This window comes from Diceros bicornis, chromosome 8 (genome assembly GCF_020826845.1).
Source record: "Diceros bicornis minor isolate mBicDic1 chromosome 8, mDicBic1.mat.cur, whole genome shotgun sequence".
Classification (NCBI taxonomy): Eukaryota; Metazoa; Chordata; class Mammalia; order Perissodactyla; family Rhinocerotidae; genus Diceros; species Diceros bicornis.
Window position 1 is genome coordinate 79,809,065 of NC_080747.1, and position 18,198 is coordinate 79,827,262.

Genomic DNA, 18,198 nt, shown 5'->3' on the forward strand with positions numbered 1-18,198 from the left:
CACTGCTTGTCAAGCCATGCTGTGGCGGTGTCCCATATAAAGTAGAGGAAGATTGGCATGGAAGTTAGCCCAGGGCCAGTCTTTCTCAGCAAAAAAAAAAAAAAAAAAAATAGGAGGATTGGCAGATGTTAGCTGAGGGCCGATCTTCCTCACAAAAATAAATAAATAAATAAAAATAAAAAATAAAAGAGAACCATTAAGAATTTTTAAATATAGTGTCAATACTGTGATTTAGTGCTCAAAGGTGATATAAGAGACACATAAGCAACAACACAAGAGCATGAGGGACTTTGGGAGTTGATGAATATGTCTATTACCTTGATTGTGGTGATAGTTTCATGGGTGTAGGCATATGTCCAAACTCAACAGATTGTACACATTAAATATGTGCAGGTTTTTGTGCAGGTTTTTGTCTATCAATTATAGCCCAATAAAGCTGTTTTAAAAGACTAGAAAAAAAGAAAAATTACTATTTTGGGACTTTTTCTTATCCTGGATACTAACACTTTCGTACTAAAATCATGTTTTTCTTCTTCTAAGATAAATATTTTAAACTAAACATTTTACTTTGAAATAATTATAGATTCACATGCAGTTGTAAGAAATGATACAGAGAGTTCCTGTTTATCCTTTATCCAGTTTTCCTAATGGTTATTATATTTTTCAGTTCTATAGTGTCCATTTGTGTCTTCTTTATTTTTTAGTGAGACTTCCTACTTTTTCATTTCTTCTTCATTCAATCTTCACTGATATTGGTTAGTGTTGGGCAGACAGACGGTGTATTTAGCAGAGTTCCAGCAGGAAAGATACATGGCATACTCATAAAAGGTGGTTGAAAAGAATTTACTGTTTTACAGTTGTGTGAAGACACTTATGGGAGACCAAGGAAGAAGGTGATGCATCCTATGGACTGGCAACAGCTGGTGACTTCTGCTTCTCCTGGAATTGAACAGGGCAAGACTTGCAGCTGCAGGAAGTGCTGCCCAGATGGAGCTGTGCCTCGTAGTTAAGGAACCAGCCACTGGCAACCATAGGCTGTCACAGGGAGCCGGAGATTTAAATGCAATGGCAGTTCTGTCTTCACACCCACTGATCTCCCACTGGAATTTTCTATTGGACAAATATAACTGTAAGGTGTAAGGACAGGGAGTCCAACCAAGTCAAATGCTGGTACATAGACTAGGGTAGAGAAGGGTGGGAGGTGAAACTCTAGGGCCAAGTGCAAAATATTCAACCTTCAGAGGATCCCATATGGAAAACAGGAGACTAAATTAAACAAATGTTAACAAAGTGAGAAGGCTGACCTGTCTAGAGAAGAATTCAAAGGAGACAGCAACTGATATAAAACGAGATCATAGAGAGTCATGAAGGTTGGATCAGCAGTCTTAACTAAGGCAGATGATGGAGTTTAATTAATTCACAGGCAATGAAATGGTTAAAGCACATACAGATAGTAAAAAAAGATGACATGGCGAAGCTTAAAATATTCAGTACTCTGTTACACTTTTAATGAACAAAATATTTCTCACAATGAGGCAACAGAATAAAAGATAAATTTAATTAACATAGCAAAATATGATAATTTCATTGAAATGGCGTCTAATTAAAATAGAATGATAGTGGAAGGCTTGGGAAGATTGATTGGTGATTTTGTAGAGATGAATCTATTGTGGAGAAGGTAAAACTCAGGTTGAAATGCTGAGTGTGTGTCATTTCTTTTCAAGGATTTGTGTGTGTGGCACTTTTCCCATTTACATAAACAAACAGTACTGAAAATAAAAAGTCTCAACCAGAAATCTGCCTTCCAATGAGAGACAATAACCACCTAATCATTACTGTTTTTCTTTCCAATACAATTAGGGTCATCAGAGCCACATCTTCCTAACAGGGAAAGAAATATCCAATAACATCTTAGCAGGTGCTGCATAATCATGCCTCAAATTGACTTTCTGCAGATAAAAAGAGAGAGGTATTTGCTTGCATAACTGAACATATCTGCCTGGGTTGTTTTCCTACAGCTGTTATCTTGGGAATAGAAACAAAATTGTTCATTCACTAGCAGCTGTCAAGAAGCACTATGATCCGGGGCAGCAAAGAGCCTGCAATAAAAGACTGAGAGGCATTCGCAACTCTGGAAGAAAACACTGGTGTGGAAAATACATAAAATGGCTGTTTGGTCTCAAGACTGTCTGAATTATTATCCAGCTATGCTGGATGTTCTAATTCCTGTGTCTCAGAGGACTGCAAGTAGGCATATATACTGACAAATATATGCAGATAACACTGTTAAATGCTAGCTTTCACAAACAGTGTTTGTATCAAGCTCTCCACACTTTTTAGGCTGGCACTATTTGTGGCCAAGAGCATCTACTAAATTTAAATCCTTGAGAGCAGTGACTGTTTCTTATTCACTTTTTATTCCTGTCTTGAGCCTTGTGCATATGCAATACCATAAATGCTTTTGACATTAGAGATCCTTTATATCCAAGCTATATTTACAACTCAAAGCAGCTTAAGGGTAGGGATTGATTATAAAATCACAATATCTAATATTTTACTAAAAATAGCTAACATGAAGTTTCAATGAAGTGTAGAGATCAGAATACACTGCACACAGGCCACCACTCTCCGCAGCTGCAGATCATGACAGATAATGAAACTTGATCTTGAAACTTTTCTGTTGAGTCTGAAGTCAGGATCCTAACGTTTCTCAATGCAATCTTCCAGGTAGGCATTCCCAATAAATCAGAGTCAATAGGCAACATGGAAATCTGTTTGCTGTCCTGGGTTCAAAAATAGTATCATACAGTGACAATGCACAGAAACACACACACACACACACACACACACACACACCCATCTATATACTCTTTACTCTTACAAACTATGCTCTCCTTTTTTGCTGAGGAAGATTTGCCCAGAGCTAACATCTGTGCCAATCTTCCTCTATTTTGTACGTGGGTCACTACCACAGCGTGGCCGCCAATGGGAACCAAACCTAGGCCGCTGAAGCAGAGCACCCCGAAGTTAACCACTACGCCACAGGACTGGCTGTTCAGTTATACTCTTAACTAAACTTTATACTATACTGTAACTAACTAAACTATATACTATAACTAAGCTATTCAATTACTATACTCAAACTAACTAAATTACTTAAACCAGGGTGAGAGTTAATTTTATATATCCACTTGACGGGATCAGGGGATGCCTAGATATCTAGTTAATCACTATTTCTGTGCTTGTCAAGGTGTTTCCAGATGAGATATGCATTTGAATCAGTGGACTCAGTCAAGTCCCAACATGCGCAGGCATCATCCAATCTCTTGAGGGCCTGAATAGACAAAAAGGTGGAAAAAGAAGGAATCTGTCCCTTTTTTCCACCTCATTGCTTGAGCTGGGACAGCTCATCTCATTTTCTCCTGCCCTTGGACTGAGATTTACGTCATCGGCCACCCTGTTTCTCAGGTCTCAGGACTCGAACTGGCTTTCCTGGGTCTGCAGCTTGCAGACAGCAGATTATGGGACTCCTCAGCCTCAGAAATCACATGAGCCAATTCCTCATAATACATCTCCTTTTATATCGTATTGGTTCTGTTTCTCTGGAGAACCCTGACTAAAACACCGGGCAAAAGAAATCCACATGTATTCCATTGTCAGCATATTGTGCTTTGGGGAACTAACACTGCATTTTGGATTCTGATTCAGCTGCAACTATTCATTTATTATACGGACCTATTATGCTTTATTTATGTTTCTAGTTTCTGTTTGCTAAAGCTTTCTGGCTTTTGGAGACAAACTTGTCCATGCAACAAATATTTATAGAGTGCCCTAGGATGGCTTAGGCCTTATGCTAGGCATTGGAGTTGTCCAAAGGCAAGTTAGCTCTGGAGAAACAAGACTCACATTCCAGATGGCAGCTAGCCAGCTTGATGTCTGTCACCATCATTCGCAAGTATGTATCCATGTTTATATTTTTATGAATATTAACAAGCAATGATAACTCTGTTACTATTCTATATTAATCTGCAGGAAATTTGCTCAATGAAATGAACAAATGAAATGAATGATTCATGAAGGAACATGTCCTGAGTTTCAAGAAGAGATGTTCAATATTTTAACTAATTTGTCATTGACTGACTTTCCTCCCAATTGTAGTGTTTAAATGGGTATGATGACTTAAACTCCTGATTGGCATGGATTTCAATGCAGTCCAACCAAAGCAAGGGTCTCAAGACGTGACATGATTAGGTCAGGCAGGTACTTGTCATGGTACTCATTGACTGGTCCTGTTGAGAGACACATCACAGCCAATAGTAAGAAATGAGTATGGGATAAATTCTGGGCTTAGAAAGAGAGGACTAGTGATAGCCTTTAACAATGACGGGGCTCTAGCTGAGCAGCTTGAGATTCGAGTGTAGGCCCCAGAGTCAATGGGTAATGAGTGCACTGAACAAGAACCAAAGGAAGTCACACCTCTTTAGCAGATAAACAAAACTGTGATTTTGTGTGTCCAAAGCGCCCATCCAGGCTCTACAGCAGATAAAAAGCAACAGAGTGATTTTCAGCCCCACTCATTTGTGGGGCTGCTTCTCCCAACGCTCTTCTTGCCCTTGGTGAGTGGCCTAGGTACTATTTAATCTAAATCAGGAGGAGTGAGGTCTGAGCTCCACTGCGGGAAACAGGGAATAATAAGGATTTTCAGAATTTGTGACGAGAGAAAGAAAAAGGTGAGATACTTATCTATATTCTAAATACATTTTCAACTTTTTTCTGCTCTTTAGTGCTCTTCATTGGTTCTCAATTGCTTTCCAGAACAGTATTAAAGCAGTATGCCCTCCTACACTATGCATATTTAAGCATACATTTTGTTTCACTTTACGATTTCATTTCAATACATTGTTCAATTTGTGTCTAGTCTATTTTCCTTCAAGTTATTTTCATATCTCAGCATGCCCAAGAATAACCTACAATGTACTCAACAAAATATTTTATTTCTCTATTTCAATACTTTTTAAAATATGCATTTTATTGACCCTTATTTCCGGTCATTTTAGACTCCACTAAGATGTAAAAATAGTTAATCCAATATTAATATGTATTCAATATTTTTGCTTCAAGCTGTGAGATCTGTTGACTTCAATGTGTGAACCTTGAAGGAAGCTGCAATCAATGTCTGTCTCATTCTGTGCTCTGCTTGGTTCACTCTTGTTCTCAGCAGATCTGTATGTGTATTGTGAAACTTACAGTGATTAACTGTATGGCTATTTTATATTTTATTAAACATCATCTCTGTCCTCCAGAAATAGATCATCTAGGAAGCAAGATAAAGTTCATGTGCAAATACCTGTGACGGAAGGTGAAAGAAGATAGGTACCTCATAAGGTGCACAAACAGCATGTTATAGAAGTTCAGAGATAAAAGAGACCTGGTTGAAGAGGAAGAGCTTTATTTAATAGGTTACATTTTATTTGGCTCTCACAGCACAGAGAATATTTTTAAAATGCATATATTTGGAAACTTTGTAGTTCTTAAGTTTTAACAGACAGCATTGTCATATTTTTGGCTGCTGTTACTGGAAAGCTCTTTAATGTATTTAAAAACAAAAAATTACATAACAAGAAAGAAAAATAAGTGCCTGAGGGCACCCTCCCCAAAATAGTACAAATAATTTTTCTGAAACGTTATGACATGCCAAGCACCTAAGGTTTCTTAAACATATGAATCACTGATATGTGTGGAGTTTTGATCTACTCTCTCCCCTAGGCTCCAGGCCACCTAAACACATCACAATATCTTGTTAACAAAAGTCACAATTTGTCTCAAAAGCTTTACTTCACTCCTACTGAGGACCACTGAGATCATCTGCCTTCACTTTTCGTAGTGGAATTGCAGGAATCTTTAATCTCTTGATACATTTTTTGGAGTAAATAAAAGTTTTATCAAGATCTGGAATGCACATCAAGTACTAAATTCCAGAACTTAGAATAACTGTAAATGCATCCTTCGGGTTCAGCTCAGTTAAATCATTTATCAAGTCTCTGCTACACAGTAACTTGTGATTGCTCCCATGCATTTTTAGGTAGATCTTCCTAATAATAGTTCTTCCTCTCCCTCCCTGCAGATTATTATGTGATTTTTCTCTCTTTTTCTGGGGTTCTGGCTTTCTTTTCTCTTAGAAGTCACAGAAAAAGCTTTTTGTTTATCTTTACTCTTCCTCCCCATTCTTTTCTTGTGCTTTTTTTTTTTTTTTTTTGACCGCTACAAATCAGTCCTTTATCTTCTGCCTTCTCCTCATTCAGTGGTTGCCTTCACAGCTCACGGTTTATATGCACTCCTGCTCCTCTCTGCCTCATAAGTAGCAGGTAGAGGTGAATTGGCTACAGCCGTCAACAAGTTCCCTTTTATCTCAGCTTTCTTGTTCTCTCCACACAGTTAGCACATGCTGTTCGTATGAAGTACTCTTCTTCTCTATACTCTCTGCTTCACGAAGTAGCTGCCTGGTTTGCCAGACTCCTACTCTTGCGCACTTTGGAGACAGTCCTTTCCAACTTGTACCGTACTCAAAAACGCACATAGAATCAGGTACAATTTCATTTAATCTTTATAGCTAGCCTTGTACATGAGATATGACTGATTTTCAACTTAAGAAGAGTAACTCGAGGTCCAGAGAAGTGGGAACTTTCTGTAGGTGTCTAAAAAGTGAGTGACAGGGCTAACACCGGAGCCCAGATCCAGATCCGCAGCCTAATGCTCTCTCCACTGCCAACCACTGCCTTACCTGAAACTTAAACAAAACAAAACATAAATAAATTTTACATTGTCTTTATGCTTATAGTTTCCACTGAGGCAAATACAATTTCTTAGGAAAGAAATAAAACCAAAAATTTCTTTTTATAAAGGCAATTCATAAAAAGTCAAAGGAAATGTGGAAGTAGAGACAGAGCGAGTTCGACAAACTCCTTAGAATCTGTGTCTGGTGGAGAATTCAATCTACAGAAAAAGTTTTGTCTTGTTTCTTAAAGGACCTTGGCCTTTCTCCAAACACTAACACATACCTCTAAAGTTGTTTAATCAAGTGAATACTCCACATTGCTTGATATTCAATGCAAACTAGCATGCTATCTAACTACAGTGCCAAACTCACTGTGTAAAAATCAGCTGGGGAATTTGTTAATTCTAAAGATTCCTGAGCCTACATCTAGAAGTTTTTATTTAAAGGGGTTTAGGGCATGGTCCAGGAATCTGTATGTTCAAATGCTTCCCATGTGATACTGATGTGCAGCCCATGAGGCAGCAATTAATTCACACTATGTATGATCAAGGAGTCAGTAAAAACACAGCTATTGAAAGAGAAGAATTTATTGAATATCTATATGACAATCATTTCTTGTTTTCCAGTAGACTATTTTTCAACACTTCCCTAAACTGCTCTTTTTCTTATTACTTGTCAGGAAAATATGTTAGAAAGAGAGGAAAGTACTGAAAATTTGTTTTAATGTCATCTGTTCACCTATCCAAGCCATAGCAAATATTCATGTGGAGTCAATTATAGGAATGGGGAGAGGGGAAGAATTGAAATCTAATGAAAGTTAATCAAAGAGAAGAACTTCCTTCGGGCTGGCCATGCATGTCTGTGGTTTGTCTGTCATTTATAATGCTGCAGCCTCTGGTTCATAGTCAAGCTGTAATTCTGCCAGTTAATGTATCCAATTAACCCCACTAATGAGCTAATCAACAGTGTAAAATCTATGTAAAATCACTGAGGGTGTATGATGAATGGAAAATGCACTGAACTCTCCCAATATAAAAAGTGCTTTATTGCACTTGTTAAAGTGGCACTGTCTTATCCCTCTCTAAAGGGTAATTTATCACCAGGGTCTGTAACAGTGCCATGCCCTGATAAGGCAGAGGTGGCAATAAACCCATCAGAAAATGATTATTCAGGAATGTGGAGCAATTACAATGTCTCCATGTATCAGAGTCATAGGCTGGAAAGCAAATGTGCTTTTCTGTTGATGCAGGGTTCAAATAAAGAACGAGTAGTAAACTAAAAGGTGATCCATAACTTGTAAATGGATGGTATTTTTATATATGTGCATATTCATTTATAATCCTTTGAAGCAAGTATTTCTGGTGTCACGAGTCTCCATTGTAAAGGAGGAGGATGGTCCTTTCTGGGAACTCCTTATCACAAGGGTGGGGCAGCACAAAGTTGGCTGCCCTATAGAAGCTACCCATTTCCTCTAAAATCAATCATCTCTTATGGAAAGACTTTCATTAGCAAATTAATGGTCCTTTGTTTTTGCTTCTATACTGAGATAACATTCTAGAAAGGCTCATTCTCATGTGGGAAATCAAGGCTTTCCTTGTGGTGTAGGATCCAGAGTCACCCTCTTCAGGATACGGATCCCAAAGCAAATCCCAGTACTTGCTCTCTCTAATCCTATCCTTTTATAACACAGTCCCTCGGTGTTTTATATGTTTAAAACGCGTTGGAATCAAGGATAGACTTCCAGGCAAGTAAAGAAGTGGCATCCTTTATTCATTTCTGGATAATTCTCTACCCTATTTGCTACTTTGGCTGACCGATTTCTTTGTCCTTATTTTCATGTGTCTAGATCTGGTCCCTTTTCTCTCAGTTGTGGTCTTCAAAACAGAGAAATTGCCCACTTTTGCACCTGAAAATATCTCTGCATTTCATTACTCCTGTCATCTTACCTTCAACAAAGACATGACCCACCTTCTCTCTGTTGTGAACTCTTCCTCCTTCGTTGACATTCCTGTCCTTGCTCCATCCATTATTTGTGGGCTTTTCAATCTCTCCTCCTCTTCTATCTTCATCAACAAATATGCTCAAACATCACTACTATTTAAGAGCCTTCTCTTCCATTCTGAGTCTTCCCTCTAGTTACCATTTTTCTTCTTTCTTTCACTTAAAAAGTGCTTCTCTCTTACTGTCTCCTCTTGTCAATGCACATGCTAACTTAACCTGATTATCTGAGCCTCTCTCTTTCCGCTGCTGTTTCTCAGAGTTCCTCACCATCCTCTGAGATATCAAACCCAGTGGTTTTGTGACAGTGAACATCACAGTTAATCTCTGTGAAAAAATCTGACACACTTACCTACATTTGCTTCCCTAAAATTCTTACCCCCCTTCCTTTTTGTGACACTACATTCTTGTTCTACTTTACGTCTTTGATTACTTTTCTTGAAATTATCTTCTGTGAGCTTTAGTCAGCTGTTCTTCACATGTATATATTCTACATTATTTTATATAACATTTAAAAATATTCCTGCCTTGCCTATACACACAAACTGAGCAGTCTCCTTTCCTAATAATTTGACTATGTCCTCTATATTCCAAACTATGGAACTGCAGGTCTGAACTCATCTGTGAATTCCAGGTCTGCATTTCCAAAATTCGTGAATTTTTTGACATCTCGCACTTAATATTTGCAAACTATAGCTGATTATGTTTTACTTCTCCATCAGCCATGCCTCTGTAGGTTACACAGAAATTCCACTTTAATTAACTTAGGCTGAAAAAGGATTTATTAGCAAGATACTGGGATTTGACTGGACTAACCATAGTCAGGAATCTCTATACTTGCCTTCCCTGACTCTTTCTAGGTGCTGGTTTTATTAAGTCCAATAAAAAACCTCTTCCTCCAGAGGTTAGGGAAGATGGTTGTCAACAGCTCCTAATTCTCATACTTTAAGCTTCCACTTCTGAAGCTTTGACTGGATCTTCTTCTGTAGTTTCAATTTACAAAATTGTGGAGAATTCCTCTGATCAGCTCACTCTGGGCCAGTTGAGAGGCACCTGACCATTTTAAGCTCACATAAGTGGAGTGAGGCTGGTCTCAGAAGTTGTGGGGTTGTTTTGAATCAGGCATTCCCTCTAATTGGCACCCATTACTACCTACTTTCTGTGTTTTCTCTCTGAACAATGGAAGCCACCAAATCACACAAGCTAAATACCACAGCAGAATCTTTGCCACTTTCTTTCCCTCTAAAGCCAATCACCAAATCCTATTCTCTACGTGGTCTCACTAGTATTTCCATTTGCCTCCTTCTCCAATGCTGCTGCTGTAGTTCAGATTCAGCATTGTATCTCTCCTAGAACATTGCTCAATTGGACTCTGACTTGAATCTCCAGCATTTTTAGTGCATTCTTCTTAGTCTAGTCAAAGACAATGATTATCACTCTCATCAATACACATGCTAAAATTTCTCTCTTCCTTCCATTCACAGTCACACTTCTCTGCTATCTTTTAGGATAAAAGGATACAACAACTTTACAACATAATTTCTTAGAAAAGTTGTCAATACTCCTTGTCTTCAGTTCCTTACGCTCTTCTCTCTCTAGAAATTAGTGGAGATTTTCACCCCCACCAACCCATTAAACCAATTTTCCTAATAACTTAAGACATCCAACTTGCTAAATCCACTATCAGTTCTCTATCTGCCTCTTTTTTTACTCAGACCTTAGCAGCATTTGATATAGATGATCAATTCCCATTCTTGAATTACTTTCCTCTTGCCTTTTTGCTTTCCACACACTCCTGATTTATTTCCTACCCCATAGATGTCTTCTTTTCATTGTCCATTGCTAGATCTACTTGCTCTTCCAAAACTCCAAATATTGACATTCTCTAGGGTTCAGTCTCATTTTTTCCTTATATAAACTTTTTCCCTAGGTTACCTGTGCAGCTTTCCCTGCCCTCTGTGCATATAAACGCATCTCCAATTGTATTCACTTAGCACAACCATTTGGTGCATTCCTAATTTCTTTAATTGTTTTGTATTTCTCTAATACTTCCTGTGCTCTCACATAGTTGACATTGATCAACGTCCCCCTTCTCCACCTCTGATACCACTATTATTATCTCTCAGATCCAATTCAATGCTGCCTCTCCTATAAAACCTTTCCTGATTAGCCCACCCAATCTAGCTGGGATAAATTATTCTAGGTTTTCCCTCTGTGTGTGGTTTGTACCTCTTTTTAATACTTATTTCACCCTGTATTCTCTCATAATTTGCAATTAAATATTCAACTACCTCTCTTAGACTGCAGTTCCATCAAAGAACACTATAATCTATTCCAGCACACCATCATGGCACTCTTGTAGCTGACCTGTCTACGAATGCATAACTCAATTCCACCAGACAACCTGGACTTCTGAGCCCTACCTAGCTCAGCCTATAGGACTGGCTCCTCTCAGGAAGTTTTGCCTGTCTTTCCAAATTCTGGTTTGTGTCTCAGAACCGGTTTTATTCAATTCTTATTCTCGATTACTTATGAGATAGCAGGCAAAGAATTTAAAATATTATATTTATTCACTCATATATTTTATCTAATTTTTCTTACTGATTTATTTAAAAATTTAAAATTTTATGTATTTAATTTTACTTTTATTTAATTCTCTTTAGCCCTAACCAAATGAGAAAAAAGAATTGCAGGAATTAACTTGCCTAAGTCCCAAGGTTAATGAGGGAAAAAGTTAAAAATTTTTGAACCAATTTATTTAATTCCAAAGCTCAGACTGTAAGACTCTTCCCCCTCCTCTCATCAGTCCCCTCCTTCCCTTTTCTCCACCCCTCCTTGCTCTGGCAGAACACTCCACACGCAGTAGGAGCTCTGTAAATATTCGTTAAACTGAATCGACTATAAGTTTTGTGGAAGTTAGTGCTTTTGCCATGAAAAATGCTGGGAGGCAGGGAAGGTTAATTGAATATGAGTCTCAAGGTGTCTGTGTTATTTCTTTCCTCAGTACTAGCTGGTAAACTGCATTTTTCTCCTTTAGCACTGGCTCTTGTAACCAGCCACAGGGGGCCTGCAAAGCTTAGGGCAAAGTCAAATCGCACAGTCAACCCGTTCTAGGGAGGCTCTGCCAGAAATTTACAGTGCTGAGGTGGCAGGAAAGAGATCACAGAGTTGGAGGAAACAAGAAAATTGGCTTCAAGCACAGCAATAGAAGTGCAGCGCTTGATGGGAAGAATGCAAATTCTGTTACCTTCCAGTATTGGATTATTTACAGCATGTGGGAAATATACATGGACTTTCTAACAGACCCACTGATATCTGACAATACTGAAAACCAAATAAGAAAAAACACAGTGGTGTGAAGGTATCTTTACACCTTTGTCCCATTACAGAACCATATTACACCTTTGTCCCTTTAGGAAACTTTATGATAATGTAGTCGGTGATACTGAAGTTAATGATCAAATAGTGAAAGTGGTTCAGAGTCAACAACAGCAAACTCCTCTACATAGCCAGAAGAAATAATGTCACAGAGTGGTGCTTTAACTTTTTTGTCAACCAGGATTTTCATAAATCTTTCCATTAATCTTCCTTGAAGTAAGATTCAAAACTACTTCCTATATTTAAAAAGTGATTATGTCAGGTGTGTATTTTAAAAAGATGAATAATCTCTTCCATTCTAAAAGAAATCTTATGCTCCATAGTTGTTTACATTATTAGTTTCTTTGTGGTTCTATTGACTATGATAAGAGCAGAGAAAAATAGATATATCTTTTCCATATCTTATATCTGAGATCATGAAGTAGAAGAAAGCTTCTGGTCACAGTCACGTTTGGAGTTAACACAAAGCTTCAGCAGTAGATAAACTTCAAACACTAAATCTTTATGTCACTGACACTATACCTGCTCATCTCTGATTTGTTCTTTCTAAATCCTAAAAAAACTTGTCTTTTTTTTCATTTTCCTTGTGCAGCAGCACATTAATTGACCATAACATGTATTCTGTTCTCCCATCCCCAGTGGGATATCCAAGACATCCTTAGATTTGCATCCCTGAAGCCACTTACTCTAAGCTCTTTCCAATCACCCATGGTAACACACTGTTGGTAGGTAAAAAAATAGAATACTTTAACCTGAAGCCCTCTAGCTAAGAAAGCTTTTAGCTATCCACGAAATTTTAGTTATTGTGCAGAATATTACTTAATGTGGATTTGTCTAATGATATTTGCATAATTAGTTTCAGGTTAAACATTTTTGTCAGAAATACTAATGCTGTACCCTTCTCTGTGAAGCATATCAGGAGGTATATGGTGTATAATTGTTCAATTTTTGGCAATGAAACCTTTGATCACTTGGTTAAAAGTGTTATCATCTAGATTTCTCCATTGTAAAGGAACTTTTTCCCTTTGTAAAGAAAATCAATTTGTGGGGTGATTCTTTGAACTGTATGAACATCACTTGTCCCAGTAAACTTTCTCCACTGTTTTCTTTTTAATAAAATTTTCATTCTATAATAATTTTAGATTTACAGAAAAGTTTTAAAGACGGTACAGAGTTCTTAGATTTATCACAACCAGATTACCTGTTATTAACATCATATGTTAGATGATATATTTGTCACAACAAATGGACCAATATGGATGCGTCATTACTAAATAAAGGCCATACTTTAGTTGGATTATTTAACTTTTATCTAATGTTCTTTTTCTGATCCAGGATCCCATCCTGGATACCACATTACACTTAGTCATCGTGTCTCCTTAGACTTCTCTAAATAGTGACTGTTTCTCAGACTTTCCTTGTTTTTGATGACCTTGACAGTTTTGAGAAGGACTAAGCAGGTATTCTATAGATGTCTCTCATTTGGGTTTGGCTAATGTTTTTCTCATGATTAGACTAAACCCATAGAGGTAAAGTCCACTTGCATCGCATATTATCAGGGGTGCATGCTATCGACATGCCTTATCACCATGGCTGTTGACCTTGGTCATGCAGGTAGGGTGGCGTCTGTCAGATTTCTCCACTGCAAAGTTACTTCCTTTTTTTCTTTCCATAATCTACTCTTTGATAGGAAATCACTATGGCAGCCCGCACTTAGGGGTTGGGGCTTAATGTTTCCATCTCCTGAAGCGAGGAGTATCTTCATAAATTATTTTGATTTCTTGTGTGTGGAGATTTGTCTATTCTCCCCACTTTATATAATTATTTAGTCATTTATTTGTATCATTATGGACACGTAGAGGTCTATTTTACTTTCAGTTACAGACTAGTTCTATGTTATTTATTTTGTTATTCAAATTGTTCCAACTTTGGTCACTAAGACTTAGTTCAGTTGTGTTTGTTTTACATATTCCATTGGTTTGTTTTGTAAGCATTACTTTACTTTCTGGTACTATAAGATCCTCTAGGCTCATCCTGTATATTTCTTGTCCCAGGTTTGTAATCATCCATTTCTCCAAGGAGCCCTCATTCCTTCTGTTAGAAACCGAGATCTGGATTCTGGGTGTGTTCATTGCTACTAGGCTTTTTCAGAGTTCAGAGCTTATACTATATCTATGTATACGCAGATTATTATAATAATATATTAATTATAGGTTATATGTTGTAGAAGTTATATAATATGTGTATAAACTCATGTTTATAATTTCTATATATACCCATTTGTAACAATATTAAGTCAAACATGAGTTCATACTGATGTCTCAAATTTAATCCAGTATTAAATGGTTCCTTCTAGCCTTAATCCCTTGCTTGTTTGTAACCTTTTACTCCTTTCACTCCAGTGAGAAAATTAGCTCCCAACATCCATCACTTGTTTATATATTTGTTCAGTCCCAGTATGCATGTATAGTGGTTTCAGATTTACTAACTCATAGACCTGTGAGAAACAAATTCACCAACTAGAGTATCATGCTGGAGTACAGTGCTAGAGTCCAGTACTAGAGGACAGTGCTAGAGTACAATGTTAGAGTACAGTACTAGAGTCCAGTACTAGAGGACAGTGCGAGAGTCCAGTGCCAGAGTCCAGTGCTAGAGTTCAGTGCTAGAGCCCAGTACTAGAGTCCAGTGCTAGAGTTCAGTGCTAGAGTCCAGTACTAGAGTCCAGTGCTAGAGTACAGTGTTAGAGTCCGGTACTAGAGTACAGTGCTAGAGTACAGTGTTAGAGTCCGGTACTAGAGTCCAATTCTAGAGTACAGTGCTAGAGTCCAGTACTAGAGTCCAGTGCTAGAGTCCAGTGTTAGAGTCCAGTACTAGAGTCCAGTACTAGAGTACCGTGCTACAGTACAGTACTAGAGTCCAGTGTTAGAGTCCAGTACTAGAGTACAGTGTGAGAGTACAGTGTCAGAGTCCAGTGCTAGAGTACAGTGTTAGAATCCAGCACTAGAGTCCAGTGCTAGAGTCCAATAGTAGCGTCCAGTGCTAGAGTCAAGTGCTAGAGTCCAGTGTGAGAGCACAGTACGAGAGTACAGTAGAGTACAACTGTGCAGCGTACAATTCCTTTTGTCCTTAGTCTTACAGTCTCTACTTGTTTCCAAAGTCACGTGGGTCAGCACCTTCCCCCCCCACCTCCTTCAGTGATGTCATACATGTGGAATACAATTAGATTATTTTATCACAATTGGCGTTTCATCTTGGGATACCCTGACCCCCTCATTTAAATCTGTGTACATTAAGTTTCACTCTTTGGCTGTCAAGTTCTGCAGGTTTGACAAATGCACACTGTCATGTATCTATGACTATCACACTGGATAGTTTCAAATCCCTAAAATAAAATCCCCTGTGCTTCACCTAGTCAATCCTCCCAAAACCTTTGGTAACCACTGATATGTTTGCTATCTTTATATTTTTCCTTTTCCAAAATATATAAATGGAATATTATAATATATAACCTTTTCATACAGGCGTCTTTCATTTAGTAATATGCATTTAAGATTCACTCATGTTGTATTCATTCTTCTTTTTTTAATTGAGGTATAATTGACATATAACATTATATTACTTTCAGGTATACAACATAAGAATTTGATATTTGTGTATGTTCATTCTTCTGTATCACCGAATTGTGTTCCACTGTGTGTAGGCATGGCAGGGGTTTTTATCCATTCATCTTTTGAAGGACATTTTGGTTGCTTTCATTTTTTGGTGATAAGTGCTGTAAATATTTGCATGTAAAATTTTGGTAAACATTAAGTTTTCAGATCAGCTTAATAAATATAAGTGCAATTGCTGAATTGTATGGTAAGACAACGTTTAGCTTTATGAGAAACTCCCAAATTGTCTCCCAGACAGCTATACCATTTTGCACTTCCACAAGCAATAGATATTTCCTTTTGCTGCACATCCTTGTCAATAATCGATACTGTCATTTTTTTAATTTTAGCCATTCTAGCACAGTGTGTAATAATATCTGATTGTTGTTTTAATTCAGCAATGGTTTTGTCATTCATTTACAATCTTTTTCTAAATCATTTATTAAATTTGTAGTTGCAAAATAATAGTATTTTAATTCTATAATTTATTTAGTATTACTTAATATTCTTCTATTAAGATCTTCTGTTAAAGAAAAGTGCTCTGTCCTCTTCTTTTAGTATCTTCCATGGACTTACCAATTTCTTTATTTTAATGTTATAATATACTATTGTCATTATATTATTTATTTTGATGCTCAGATTATCCCAGATTTGGCTAATGAGAGCCCATTTAAATTTACTCTTCTTGCTTTTGACATATTTAGTACTGACAAGTTTCTAACCAAATAAGCGAAATAAGCAACAGCAATAATATTGTGTAGAGGGGAAAAGTCAGAATACAGAGTTGCTACAATATATTATCTAAAATGGTTACTTTTCAACAAACATTCACAAGACATATAAACAAACAGAAAAGTGTGACTTAGAAAAAAGACACTAGCTATAGGAGGGCCCAGATATTGGATTTAGCAGAAAAAAACATCAAAACAGCTGTTACAACTATGTTCAAAAAGCTAAAGGAAACAATGTTTAAAGAATTGAAGTATGATGATAATGACTCAACAAATAAGAATCTGAGTAAATACACAGAAATATCTGATAAAAGAATCAAATGGAAATTCCAAAATTGAAAAGTATAATAAATGAAATGGAAAATTTACCACATGGGTTCAATAGCATATTTGAGATGACAGAAAAATAATTAAACTTGGACATTGATCAATGAAAATTATTCAATTTTAAGAACAGGGAGAAAAAAGATTTAAGAAAAAAAAAAAGGCTCAAAGACCTGTGAGAAAATATCAAGCATACCAATGTGGATGTAATGTGATTGCCAAATAGATAGAAAAGAGATAAAGGGGTAGAAAAAATATTTGAAGAAATAAGGATCAAAATTTTCCCACATTTGATGTCGTAAATATTAATTTACAGATCCAAGAATCTCAACAAACCCTCTGTAGGAAAGATACAAACCTCATGTAGGAAAGATGTATCTAAACCTAGATACATCAAAGTTAAATTACTGAAAGACAAAGACAATCTTCAAAATAGTAAGAGGAAAAGGATATGTACAGAGAAACAACAATACAATTCTGCGTTAGAAATGATGAAGGCCAGAAAGCAGTGGGATTCACACGTTTCCTGCAGCGTACTTCATAGATGCCTGAGCCAGAAATTTCATTGTTTCCTCAAAAGTCTGTTACGTCTGTGGATGCCTTCCCTTACATCTCTGGTTATTTGTTTAGAATACCTATTATCTATCTATCTGTCTGTCTATCAAATATACATTATTCAGTATGCTGATTTTCTTTTCATCCTCACATGTTCACTGTTGAGTTTCAATAATTCACCTGTCTTTGAGCAATCGATGAATTCTAAATATCCCTAGATGTTAGAGGAAAACTGGAAAGAATTAAATATTTAGTGGACTCTGCTTAGGACAAATAAAGATGATGGCTTACTTTGCCAATCTCTTCAGAGGGAAAGTGAATTTTTAAAAATGTTGGGTTCCAAAGCATAGAGCACCTCTGAATTGAGTTTGAGTCACCAATATTTCAAGACTTTTATGATTTTGAGATTGTCTTGTTCCATGTGGAAAAAATTTCATCAGAGAGATTCCAGCCCATCCAACCGCCACTGCACTGAAGCAGGTGGCAGGATCCCTCACACTGTCTCAAACACCAAGCAAAGCACTCTTCGGAGCTGTTTGACTTCTTGAGCACCTGCTTCAATACTAGCGTTAACCTAATTAACGTATATATCAACATGTGTAAAGAGACTGCAGATGTAGTTTTCTTGGAAGCTCAAAAACACTTTGGGGAGGTCTGGAAAAATGCTGACAATATATAGGACAATCAGTGACCAGTTTTACGGAATGGGTATCATGAGTCAAGGTTTCAGCAGGACTCTAGCTGGCTGCTATTTCTACGATTCCCTGGTGTCTTTCATTCCATCTCT